Source organism: Haemaphysalis longicornis, unplaced genomic scaffold (assembly GCF_048455015.1).
Source record: "Haemaphysalis longicornis isolate Haplotype H1 unplaced genomic scaffold, Haemaphysalis longicornis Haplotype H1 scaffold_8, whole genome shotgun sequence".
NCBI lineage: Eukaryota > Metazoa > Arthropoda > Arachnida > Ixodida > Ixodidae > Haemaphysalis > Haemaphysalis longicornis.
Window position 1 is genome coordinate 184929101 of NW_027526445.1, and position 14224 is coordinate 184943324.

The following is a 14224-nucleotide window of genomic DNA, read 5'->3' on the forward strand; positions in this document are numbered from 1 at the left end:
GACATTTTTTTCCTGTTGTTGTTGGTGTTGGCGGTATTGTTTATGAAGCATTAAAGGCTACACGCAGTTCTAGGCATTAGCACTGAACAAAGTGCTCGATCAACATAAAAAGTTGTTGCCAAAAAAAGTCCCATGTTGTGTACTATGTAAAAATGCCAGTGTGTAAGAAAAGTTTGAATGCTACGATTTAATTTTTGCCTAAGACAAAGTACGGTTTACCGAAAGTCCCTTCAAAAACTTCCTAAGCTAAGTTTCATGCGTTTAGGACAGTTGTTTGAAAATCGTCTATTGCTAACTATATCAGCTACATTCATCTTTACTATAATTAACAGTTGTGACAAAGAAACAATGTGTTTATTGCAAAGTATGCTCAGTAGAGCCCAAGTTTTTACCTTTCAATTTCTTCTTTTTTTTTTTTTTCGTGAAACATTTCTGCGATTTGTGTAGCCACACAAGTTTTCTTGAACGGAATGCAAAATGTTGCAAATGCTAGCCGCACAAAATGTTGTCTGGTGAATTTAAACTTGTATGTACAGTGTGTGCATGTGTTGTTTGTAGTAAGAGTGGTGTGCATGATAAGTTATATAGCGTATGTCGTCTATTTAACATACTCCCTATTGCACTGTGATGGGTGATTTAAAGGGACATTATTTTACACTTGCAAGTTGGCTTTAGTTGCTAGCAGACAGTGTTAAAGTATGATACAGTGGAGATTGAGAAAAGATATATTTCATAGCAAAGTGTTGAGCATTGATGTTGTGGTACGCCTTGTGGTGCAGTTATTGAATGCAACAGCTTCAGCCATAGTCTGTGAAGAGGTGTTGGAACAGTTTATATTGTTATAAATGGCATTGCTTGGCGTAAAAACCGAGACAGATTCTTTGTTTTGGTAAAATAAGGGTTTATTTATGCGTGACTTGGTTTACCGAATACTCGTACAGTGTGTTCAAAAGGCCAGGTCCTCCTGGTTATAGGTAATTTTTTTTCAAAAGCAAATATAAAGCGTTCTTGAAAGACTATTCCTAGATGTTAATACTGGGCATGTTTAGTTGCTTTACATAAAGAAACCAAGGGAAATGTGTTAACAGTTTGTTGAACATGTTTCCAGACGAGGCCTAATGGGGGAACCTACTAATCAACACTGACGAACTTGTGTTAATAACAGGAATTTACTTTTAATAAGAGCATCTATAAGCCGACAGAGGTCATGTACCCAGTGTTCTAAGGATTGTATCAACATGTTTGCAGTTTTTCTGCCTCTCTCTATCAGGTTAGATCTTGATTTCGAGGTACATACCAAGTGTGGTGCAAACAAAGTTGTACATCTGCTGTATTTTTGTGCAAACATTTCAGGTTGCAGATGTGTTCTTAGGCTTTGCCATCTCTCACCAGTGTTGTGCATGTTCCAAGAGCTTCCTGAGAAGCAAGTTATGGGATTGAATGACAGCCTTTGGCATACACATTTTTATTATAAAATAGAGAGAATAGGCTCCTTTACCTCGCTCCCGTAAACAATTAGGAACCTTTTCCTTTTTTAGTGCTTCGTCAAAAACTGCTTTCCCATTTGCTGTAACTGCATATCACTACCGTGCACCAATTCTACTAACTGTTCTTTGCTGGCGATACAGCATGTTGGAATTTGTGCCCAAAGTGGGAAAAAATAAGCACTGCTAATTGTCACTCTTCTAATGCACATGGACTGCATCTGTAAGAATTTTTAATGGGCAACACTTGTGGCGGGTGGCACTTCAATGCCTACACCTCATCACACTCTCTGTGGTCTTGCTCTTGAATGTTGGCACACAAGTTGTTAATGAACTGCTAGCATAGGCACCCGAGTCCTTTTGTGAACTACAGCTATACCCTGAGTGATGTGCTGTGAGTGGGACTGCCTGTAGTGTGACTTGCACAATGTGGGTATAAGTTACTGTGCTCATAATTTATTGGGTCATGGGTTGTGCTTGCAAAGTTTCTAAAAGATGTGTTTTCCTTCTGTAAATATTTTTCTATGCATTAAAAAGAGATGTTATGTGCCTCACTGTGTGTGTCATGTTTCATTTGTATTGTTGGTGCTGGAGTGGCTTGTATATGTTTTCCAGCCGGTAATCTTGCCTGATTATGCCAGTTTTCTTTCGTGTTTTAACAACGGAGCTGCTATACAAGCCGTAAGTTCGCCATTCCAGGAAAAAATACCAAGAAAATGCAAAGCGCTGGTGAGTGCGTGCCTCGCGGCGACCGCCGAGCTTGTGCAGCATGCATAGTGACTTTAGCAAAAAAAAAAAAAAAAAACCTACATCGCTGTCATCAAGTACTACTGCGCATGTAAAACAACAACTCGGCGCTAATGCCAAAGATGAAAATTCCCCGCATTTCCCCGAGGGGAAGAATGTGAAAGTGCGAATGCACGAGTTGAATTTGCGCGGTTCGGTAATGTTCGCGAAAGAGAGATCACACACACACACACACACACACAACTACAAAGAAAGAAAGGTGCATTTATTCACAGACACCTATTTGTGTTGTCGTTGTACTTGATTGCTAGAGCGGATCTCAGCTTTGAAATTTCGTGTCAGTACTCCTTTAAGCGGGTGCATTAGCCCTTCTCACGCCCGATTCTTGGCCAATCCCCCACGTGGGTATGTGCCATGTCAGCGGCCAGGCAGCGCGCGCCCATCTCCCCCCGTTGCCAAGGAAGACGAGGAGATTCCTGGCCAATCCCCCACGTGGGTATGTGCCATGTCAGCGGCGCATTCGCACGAGCGCGGACATCGCCGGTGGACGCAGGTTCAGGGTCGCTTAAGAAGTGCATTCGCACTTAAAAAGACACCCTGCATGGGAGAGGTCGCCGCGGCCGCCACATTCTCTGGAAGCCATTATGGATAATTGGAGGCTTGGCTACAAGTGTGCCACTTCTTCCCGAGACAACTTGCAGATCCCGCAACCACTGCCTCGAGTCGATGGTGAAGAGCTGGTGACAGTCTACAATTCTGAGGATTACTTTGCATCCACCACTCACCGCAAAGACGACGACCTCTTCGATGCAAATGACGATTACTAGCCCTGCAACCATGCAACTAAACAATGATAAACTATGTGTACAGTTATGTTCACCTAGAACATCTTCGTCATTCAAGTCTTGCGCGTGAGTGCAAGCTTCGCTGAATTTTTTTCCCACCCTAACTGTGTTTTGTGACATAATTACTGGCATTTGTGTACAACACAATGCATAAAGGTGCTATGAACAAGGCTTCTCAGACTTAGTTCTACCCATTGCATGGCCACAGAATAGCCGAAGTTTATTTAGACCACACGATGGGCAAATACCTCATGGAAGAACTGTTAAGTGGGCAAGCCCAAGGACGTGGGCTGGATTCCCGGCCGCGGCGGTCGCTTTTCTGATGGAGGCGAAAGCAATAACGCCCGTGTACGAGATTTAGGCGCACGTTATAGATCCCCAGGTGGCCAAAATTAATACGGAGCCCTCCACTACGGCGCACCTCATCGCCTGCGTTGAGTCGGCGCGTTAAACCCTACAATCAATTGATTGGTACAATCTGCAGTTTGGCTTAAGCAGTGCCTACCTCCCCTTCAGTAATTTTTTATAGTAATGCCCTGATTTGATCAACGATCGCTGCCGTACTATGTATGGCTGATATGTACAGCCGAAAAAAACCATTGGCCGACCAATTGGTCCAATTTGACACCCACTGGGTCCAAATGGAATCCCAATGGTCCAAATGGAAACCCAATTGGACCATTTGGACCTATTGGAGCGATACGAATTGGTCCCATTGGCTCGAATAGGATGGCCAGTTGGTCCAATTGGACCCATTGGCTCCAACCATAAAGTTAATACTACTGACTGCTCCAACATGACCCAATCGGGGAGCCATTTTGGATAGTATTTGGATAGTATTCAATTATGACAACCATTTGCTGAAAGTTAATTCTGTCTCTCACCCTTAATTTGAAACCTTCAGAAATGTTCAAAACTTCAACCTTAACAAATGTACTTATGAGGCAATTAATTTTTATATTGTTTCGAACAAGGAGGTTTAAAATTATATAACCTCCTTGGTTTCGAAATAAAACCACGTTCCAATCCAATGAAATCCAACCCATAGACGTACAGTGGATAAGTGGTATTCAACGTGGTGTTGCCGGTGTAGAGGCGGTAGAGGCGTGCTGGTCGGTTGCAGATGCAGTCTTCTCTGTCTGCACATTGCATTATGTGAGGTGGTCTGCAAGAGTGTGAGAAGTGGCGACGATGATGTCGTACACCCATAGCAGTGTGTTTCAAGATGCATCTTTACGCTGAACGCCGCCCCGCCTCGCACAGAAGGAAGAGTGTATCTGTTTATGTGAGTAACAGAGCTGGTTCAGTTTTCCTTGCCATTTTCACTCCTTATAGTGTGAGCGGTATTATTAAGAAATTATTTGTCTGCCTAAATATATTTCAGGGCTGTTCATGTTACGATTGACGGGTTCACGACATCGCCGCGCAACGCATGCAGTTCGCCATGCATGGGACGCGTTGTTGAAGAGGTGAGCTGAAGCCACTCAACATTTCAGTGCCTTGTTGTTTTAATGCGCGAAACTGCGGTTTATGATAAACTTAACCCATTGTTCGCTTTTGCCACTCACTTTGTGAAGGTCCAGCCAGTCTGCAGCCAGCGGAGCACGGCATGGACAATTAATTGCCTGTGAAAAATTGCTTAAACGACGAACTGTCTGCATGCTGTATATACAAACAGCAATAAAGATATTCATGCATTCCAAGAGTTCTTCTATTTGTGATACAGGTAACCAACGCACTGCAGTGGCAGCTCAGACGGAGTGGCTGCGGCAATGGGATAGAACCAACTAAAAGTGAAACAAAAACTTGGCGGCCAATGGGAAGACCTATTGGCGTTCCAATGGGTCGGCCAATAGGTCGTTCAAATGGCCGGCCAATGGGTGCCTAATACAATATTGGCCGACCCATTGGAATTCCAATAGGTCGGCCAATGTTTTTTTTCGGCTGGGACGTTTACTTTGCGCTACAACTTGTCCGCAAAGTATGGATAATACGAAAGTGAGTTTTCAATGCCTGTGAGCGGGTTTTGATATACCTATGTTTACTTTTCATTGGAACATTGCCGTGGGAATTTTTAATTGCAACATGGGCTTTTGCTTATAGTGAGCCTGCCTTTCTCTTGCATCAAGTTCGAGAACTCACGACTGCTCACAGAAGGCGAGAAACACCTCGTGATGTAATGATATGGGTTAAGGGGGGGTTTAGGATAAGGTTTTTTTTAACGGTTACTTTTGCGCACTCGATACTGGGACACAGAAAAAGGTGACACGAACACAAGCGCAGTTAACAACTGAATTTTATTAAGAACATATCACATTTATACCCTCAACGTCCTTCCTATGAACACTGCGCATGGTCAGAATGGTGCACACATTGTCTAATCACTAAAAACACTTTTTTTTGAACAACCTACTTGATGCTGTTTAGCAAGTAAATCTCTTTTTGCGACAAGGCGATAGACGGATTGCTTACGCACCCTTTCGTTATTTTACACATGTGCCATGCTTCCATAATCTCCCTGGTAGTCCGATTTGGGTGAACGAACAAAATGGTCGTCTTATCGAACATCGCTTCGCACTTTCCTGAAGTACACTTCGCACATTGCATTGCCAAATGTGTATATGGGCGTCCTTTTAGGCTTGACAGATGCTCCCTCAGCCTGATGTTAACGCATCGGCCCGTCTGCCCGATATAGTGCTGCCCACAACGTAAAAGGGATTTTGTACACATTATTTTTACATTCTACAAACTTCTTCTTGTGGCTCATAGAACACTTTTTTGTTTTCCTGCTTACCCCTTCTTCAATAATTTATTCACCGCCGGGCAAACACGTTCCATTTTGTTTCTTGACGTCCAGCTTTGTTTCTTGTTTCATGTGTCCCAGTATCGAGTGCGCAAAAGTTACCGTTAAGATGTCAAACCAACTAGCCCGCCTATCCGTGTTATTAGGATAAGGGAACCAAACTTTTGGGGCCGTCAAGAAGTTAGGGGGATCCAAAGGCAACACGCTCGCGCGTGACGAGTTTTAGAAAAGGGTCTTCTCCAACAGCTCGCATCCGGCTTCGGATGCTTGGAGAGGGATGTTGGGAACTTTAGGCTTAGTCTCGCAGCATATATTTTAGATTCGAAGCATCTCATGGTCGGGGCTATGTCTCTCCCTTGTTGTTGTTGCGCTGTCCACACCCCCACTGCGCATGCTCGGCTTGCTGAACGCCCGGTGGTGCCTTACCTTTTAAAGGAGCCATGAAGAGAAAACAAAAGTTTGGTTCATTCGAAAGATTGCCTCGTTAGAACCATAACGACACCACTTATAACGCAAACTTCGCTCAAATAAGCTATATAATTAGGAAAAAAGGAAATGACCATGCGACCCACCAGCTCATTTTCCGCAACAGAACCTATGGTGTCACTCGAGAATGCTCTGCGTTTGGCGGAGGCCGGCAAAAGCAAACGCATGTTAGGCAGGGCTTACAGTTTGCATAGCGAGCTAAATGCCCGTGAAAAATACTGCACATTCTTTTTATGACAAAGAACGGTGGAGTAAACCGTTGAAGTTCCGAACGAACACGCAAGCGTGTGCGCCAATGATTACGAAACTACCGCCGGCCGAGCTCGACATCTCGCCGTCGCGCAGACGAATTTTCGGGTTCGAGGCTCTTAGGGGCCAACGAACCGTTCCAGCACGTACAGCCGCGACCTTGCTTGGTATCTTAATCCCTTGACAGGAGGTTGGCCGTCATATCGCCGACCAGCAAAGGTAAAAATAGAAACGAGGGGAGTAAGGAACAGCAAGAAGCGACGAGGTAGTGCCAGTCGTCGCAGAAGTTTCGAATGGTGTTGGCTTGCCGCAATTGTTAGGAGCTCGTTTCCAGTTTACAACCACTGAAAACTTCAGTTTGTTCGAGTATTTTACAATGAAATTTTCTTGCTACGTTTTGAAATGCCCTGTAGTAGGGGCAAATCGTCGAGGGAGTGCGACATCCCCGCCGGTGAGGAGATCTCCTTTCATGTGCTGCCCAACGACGAACCTCGGCGAAGCAAGTGGCTACGTTTTGTGAACTTTGGAAACGGAGGAGAAAGAGAGCTAAAGGAAGTACGAGTGTGCTCGCTTCATTTCCGAGAAAGTGATTACGGCAGGGACCCTTACGTTAGCTCACTCCTTGGACATGCTGGAGCTCGTCGCCGACTTCTGCTTCGACCAGAAAGATACGAGCGTCAATGCGCGATGTTTACGGCATTTTTTTTCCCCAAGGTCAGAGCGATTTGAGCTCGCGCGAACGGCTTTCCATACACGACACCGGCCAACTGGCATAAGCGATACTGCTACTGAAATTGAACTATTATTAACCGTAATAAAAATACGGCACATACGTACCAGTCTGTATTCGTCCGTCGCGACGGGGCTGACGAGGCAGCGGTGCCGACGGCAGGGCGTTCGTCTGTTGTGGCTATCGCGGAATGGTCGCTTTCCCGTCCACCGCGTATCCCACAACTCCTGCCGCTCGTGCACTTAGAAGCATTGAGCGTTGAAGTGGTGTGAGGTTGTTAAATGCAAGTCCGAGCTCCTCGGCGAGAGTTTTGTTCTCCGGATCAGGCGATTCCATGACTAGGGCTGCGGGTGCACAAGGTTTTACTAGTCTTTTAATACGGTCGACGTCTCGGTCGACTCACGCGTGACCTGCCCTTCAGGGGAGGAATGAACGCGGATGTGACGCCACGTTTGCTCGCGGCGTAACCGCGCGGTGTGTTTACATTTTTCCAAGTGCTGCCTACACGGCGTGTGCGCCGTGGTGGGTCAAGTAGTCGCGGTGGACTTTTGCTGTCGACGCAACAACTCGTGAAGTGTCGATGGTTGTCGCCCTGTCAACCGTCGTTCAACAGCGCCAGCGTCTTCTGGCTCCACGGCTTTGCAGTTAGCTGTGGGCGTTCAACTGTCCACCATCGGCCGACTCAGGTCAGCACTCCTTTTTGGCGGGTTTGCAATCAGTTCGCATATCTCCTACTGAAAATCTTGCTTTCTGCTCGCGGCAGTTATATTAGCGACGTTTACGAAATTTTTAACGGCGCGTTCTCACCGTCTTGCATTATTGTCGCTGATTATGCTGCTCTGTTCGCGTCTGTCGGCGATCGCGAGCTATTGACGGTTTGTTGCACGGCGCGGAAACTCGCTCGCATGCAAACCCGTCTCGCCCATGGAGTTTCCTTGTCTCTTCTTTAATGTGGCGTCATTAACATCAGTTGTTATCCTCGACGCTTTTTCTAGACAACGTGCCTTGTGCTAACCGATCTTAATATTTGTAACGAAAATGAACTCGCAGTACGATCTGTTGGTGAAGTAAGAGCGTGACAGGACGCTGTTGGCAAGGTTTTCATGTGTGCGTGTGGTTCGTGAGGGCGTTGTAACACGCTCCTTTAGCATGTTGCACTCGTTGCTGCATCCAGCACTTTTGCTTGCCAGGAGTGCCTGCCAAGGGATGCTTACTTCGTTATGTATTTTCATCTTTAATAGTGGGGCCAATCATCGCTCAATAACCGATGGAAATTCAGCGGGAACGACCCGGATAACGCAGGGCGGCCAAGAGCACTGCTTCTGTGGTCTTCGCTGTCGTTTGCTCCTTTTTTAGTCATCCTAGATTGTTTATTTACTGCCGCCTCAACGGTGTTTTATTCCTCATGTTCCATGTCTTTCTCTTGCAGCATCTCCTGACTGCAGTCACGGTGGCCCTAGCCTACCTGCAGCACTCATCCTTCCATTCTAGTGGGGACTGATGTTTGCAGGCCACTTGTCACAACCAAACGGGTTCCCGACTTTGCCTGGCTTGTAATTGATGGTATACTTTAGATCCACCAGTGCGTTCTCTCTGTGCATACATTTAAAGCGAGTGTTTACACTAACGTGGCAGTGGATAGCCATGAAGACAGGAGCGTGTGTACTGGAAATGCCAGTGAAAACAAAACCAAACGATCTACGGATCTATGCCAGCTTTACCGTTACAAGTCTTTCACCGAGTATCAAAGCAGTGGACAGCTGGGGATATCTCGTGTGCTAAATTGTGTTCATTCTTCTGTTTGTTTTCTATTTGCTGGTATAAATTTACGAATTGATAGTATGAGTAAGGTAGACAGGGAACGAAGTGATTGCGTTGCTCTTGGAAATGCCTTACACGAAATAAAACTGCTTCCTGCGAGTTCGCACTGCTCAGTGCAGGAAAAAATGTTCCGTATAACAAATAATTTGATGCACCCAAACCCATCTGTGATGAACATATGTCATGCATGGATTATTTAAGGGCATGTTATTAACTTTGGCAAAATAAGAAAGTGACCCCTTTGTTGTGCAGAGCAGAAAACTAGTTTAGTAGTAATTTTGGCTTTTCTCTGTCCAGTGTCAACAGGAATAGTAGCCTTGACGCACGAATTTGTGGACACTTTCCTGTCACCTTCCTTCAATGTCAACACAGTGGTGGTGAAGATGCTTGGGCAGTCGAAATCACATGATGACAGGCAGTTACATTCTATCATGAGGAACACCCTCCAAAAGCCGTGAGGCCTTGCTCCGTTTTCAGCTGGGGCTCTTTTCGTTGCCAAGTGCCTTGGTCTTTTTCGGTAAAGCTCCCAAAACAAGGTGGTCTTGTCCCTGTTGGAACTGTTATGTTGATCATACTTTTCACCCACAGCTTTCCAATTCATTTCACTTGTCTAACCCAATTCTAATGTTATTAGTGTAGGGAAATCTGGTGTCGAGCAGCTTGCATTTCAAAGGGAATAGATGTAGCAACTACATCAAGCACTAGCTGATTCCGATGCTTAGTGGACTTTGCTGTGAGCCGCCCAAAGCACCACGAGGGGAAGCAGTGCTGGTCTTATGTAGTGTACTACTTGGGAGCTGCAAAATTACAATGCACCTTTTATGTCGTTATCTAGGGAGCCTCAATTTTTTATGCTGCAGTGGAAATCATGCGAATGCATGTTTGTAAACGTCCATTCCACCAACAAATTCACGGCATGCCTTGACAGTAGGTGCAATTTTATGCATCTGGATAATCACCTGTACCCATTTATCACAGGCCTGCAATTTGCACATGGTCCGATTTAAGCCCCTTAAATGTAGCAACTGTAACCAATCGTAACACACAATCTTGAAAACTCTACCTTATCAACGCGAAAGCAATATGTGGCCCATTGACTAAGAAGCCACTATCCGCTGTCTGTACTAGCACAACAGCTCCTAAATTGGCTGGCAGTGCAAAGAGAACAAAGAGTGAATTGTGTTCAAAACAACTTTGGGAAGAGTTGAAACCAATGGGAATCAAACCCAGGACCTCCCTAGTGCACGCCCAGCACCACATCCTTGACACCACTATAGCTCAGTGGGTCTAGCTGACTAAAGGTGGGCCCAGGGAGCGCATTATGACCTTAAACTGAAAAAAGCCCACAGGTACAAGCAACCCGACATACAATGAGTTTGAAATTTCTTAGCAATTCATTAGGCCACACGCTCAAGCTACAACACATAGCCATAATATCCACACTCAGGTGAATTGGCCAGTCACGATGATAGCTGCTGTCAGAAGCTCATGGCTGTTCCCATTTGTCGTGAAACAATGCTGCTTAAATTAGACTGGCCAACTGCACCTCATTGAGTATATTTTACGCTCCTGGCATTCTGCAGTGGCCTTGTTTAGTGTTAAAGAACTACGTATTTGTGAAGACTGCCATTTCTGTTAGAGAGCATTTTGTGCTTTCAACCTGAATTGGTTGACTCTCGTCAATTCAACACTGGCTGCACACTTTGATTGTGGTGTAATAAACAGAAAACCTGGATAGAGTAAAAATACTGGAGTAAATTATACCAGGCTTATACATTGCACAGCGCAGCTGTAAACATCAAAATTCGACTTTTTAGGTTTCACGTGGCAAAGCTCGGCATAGCTCGGGCCAGCTATGAGGGGTACTGCAGTAGAGGGCTATAGGTTAAGTCAGGCCACCTATAAACCTTTGACATGCTTCAAAATCTTCGCACACAGGCATTTTTTTGTTCTACCTAAACCAATGCTTTGGACTCTGGCCAAAATGTTTCGTACTGGTTAAACTGAACAATGCAATTACAAATAAGAATTGAACCAGCTTACTGTTGTGTCCCTTCGAGAACCCAGTGCTTGCCTAATATCGAAAATTGCATCCAGCATTCCAGCTATCGATTCAAGAAATGTACTTGTATGTCCAAGGGACAAGCTCGAATAAAAAGTTACCCTACTTCAACTGCATTCCTTGCATATTTATTTATTTGAAAATTTTTAGCACGAAAACAACAAAACAGTACAAACAGGCAGTGCTGTCATTTTTCATGCTCTCTATCTCTCTCGTGCTTTGTTGTTTTTGCACCGTTTATTATTTTTAACAATATGCCACATTTGCCATTTTAGTTGGTTTTATTTGTTTTGATGTTATGCTGTGTTGCCAAGGAAACTTCGTAAACGTCACCTCCAAGAAAAAATAAGAATACCTAGCATTTGTAAGTGTACGCTTCTTGATGGATAGGAACTCTCACTATGTGAAAGAAGCCAAGAAAACACGAAAGTCGTCACAAACACTGAAGAATGTTTATTGACATGACATCGCATCACTTGCTGGACAAGCAACAAGGCACCATAATGCTGCTCACACAAGAGTGCGAAGCATGCTCCGTGGCTAAACCACTTGATAAAAATACAAACATCTGCCCCAAGGTGACCCTGAATGAAACTGTGACATGCGCAACACTGGGAATCAAAAAGTTACTGGGTCAGCGATAAGTGAAAAGTGCGGACAAAAGTCGAGGGCACTTTCATGTGTTGGATGACGAGACTGCTGGCACAAGACAGGAAGGATCAAAGGGTGCTTGCTCAGTATTGTATGGTTACAAATACGTGCAGATTGCTACTCACTGGACCAAAAGTGCTTGAAGACCCGATTTTAAAGCAAAACTTTCTATGTCTCACCAGTGGAATATGCCATGCCAAAAAGGCATTGCAGAAAAGCCAACTTTCTCTGACAATGATAATGAGCGTGGGTAAAGAAGTGCAGAAAAAAAACGCTTCCTGCAGTCAGAAACAAATCAGGACCCACGCGGTGTGAAACCAACATCTATTCCGTGACACCATTACAACATGGTCGAAGCAGTTTGAATCTGGATAGCGGTGCATCGACATGCAAAATTAGACAAAAATAGTGCACCTCACAATCTAATGACGATTACTGCTGAACGCGAAGCTTTCATCATGCAAAGTCAAGCGGCGAAGTTTCAAAGCCACTGCCATCAAAAGTCCAAACTGCATGCAAGTAAAAGTGATAGCTCAATGAGGCAACGTCCAAGCTCAGATGACAATCAAGCAAGGAATCCCTCATGAGAAAACTTTTAGTTAAACTGAAAGACAGGTTCTCCTAGACACCCTTCCCACCAACTTACAACCAAATTCCTTAAACGATCTCCTGCATCCCTCCTACCCACCTAATTTAGCGAAGGCAGTGTGGGACACTGTCCTGCATTTCATATCCCAACCCACTATTTTTCCTTTGAACCCGCCGCGGTGGCTCAGTGGCTAAAGCGTTGCGCTGCTGAGCACGAGGTCGTGGGTTCGATTCCCGGCCGCGGCGGCTGCTTTTCTGATGGAGGCGAAAAGCAAAAACGCCCGTGTGTTCGAGATTTCGGCGCACGTTAAAGATCCCCAGGTGGTCAAAATTAATCCGGAGCCCTCCACTACGGCGCGCCTCATCGCCTGCGTTGCGTCGGCGCGTTAAACCCCGCAATCAATCAATATTTTTCCTTTGCTATTTCCCACCCATACCCGTTGTGAACCTTAACTTATCGCTACCCCTAAGGGGGTCTGATGCACTAGCAAGAGACCCCCGGGTGTTTTTTCTACATTTCAATAAACAATAAAGAAAAAAAAACATTACTGTCGTAAGACAAAAGAGTGCGCATTTTTTCCCTTGTAATTACACCAATTAATGAACACATGAAAGAACAAGTAACAGAGAGCAAAGAGCAATGACGAAACTGACAACAGCCACAGATTTGCACATAACTGTGGAGAGGAACTCTCTGGATAGGAGACGGAGCAATAGAAGAGCACAGCAGTTGCGTCTGAACCTTCCCACGCAGCCGAACAAGGACGAAGAATAAGGCAAATGGACAAAATTAAGGGTTGGGAGTCTTAGTAGCCACTGTACTTTCTCGTCAACCAGGCGTGTGGCTGGATGGTATAGATGAACAGCAACGTGGGAGCTAGAGGACTGCTTGATTGATTTGATTGATTGATTGATTGTAGGGTTTAACGCGCCGACGCAGCGCAGGTGATGAGGCGCGCCGTAGTGGAGGGCTCCGGATTAATTTTGACCACCTGGGGATCTTTAACGTGCGCCGAAATCTCGTACACACGGGCGTTTTTGCTTTTCGCCTCCATCAGAAAAGCGGCCGCCGCGGCCGGGAATCGAACCCGCGACCTCGTGCTCAGCAGCACAACGCCTAAGCCACCAAGCCACCGCGGCGGGTGCTAGAGGACTGCTTGCTGGCGACACTACTACCACCCATTACTCTGTATTCGCAGTACACAGTAGGAGGAACCAAACTGGAAGTGGGACTGCAAATTGCCATGATGTTACAAATGAAAAAAGTGCTGCGTGGCTGTCACAAGTCAAGGTAAATCACCCTTAAGGGGAAGTGCCAAAACCCCTTAGAGAGAAGATGAAGACATGACATTGAATCTAGTGGCTAAAAATGAACCATTCATGTAGCGCCCCATCGTAAAAGGGGGTTGATCTTCACTCTTTTCCTGAAATAAAGTTTAAAAGAGGTTTATCCAGGGCATTTGCCACCGGCACCCTAGAGTAGTATGGTGGAAACACACCTCAATCTTTGCTTTTGGGAGGTCTTTTATTGAGCTGTCTACCAAAAAAGTCAAATTCTTTTTTTCTAAGGGGGCACACTGGTCTCAAACCAAAAGCACCATGGGGGTGCAGATTACGTTCCAATTCGTGCTCCGATAAATGAAACAACACAATGGAACCACACGGAACCCCTATGGTGCTTCGCATCTCCTCAGAGTTCCCCACGTAAAGATGGTGTAATTTTTTTCTTGTCCTTTTTCTTTGAAGCAGTCCTTTGTT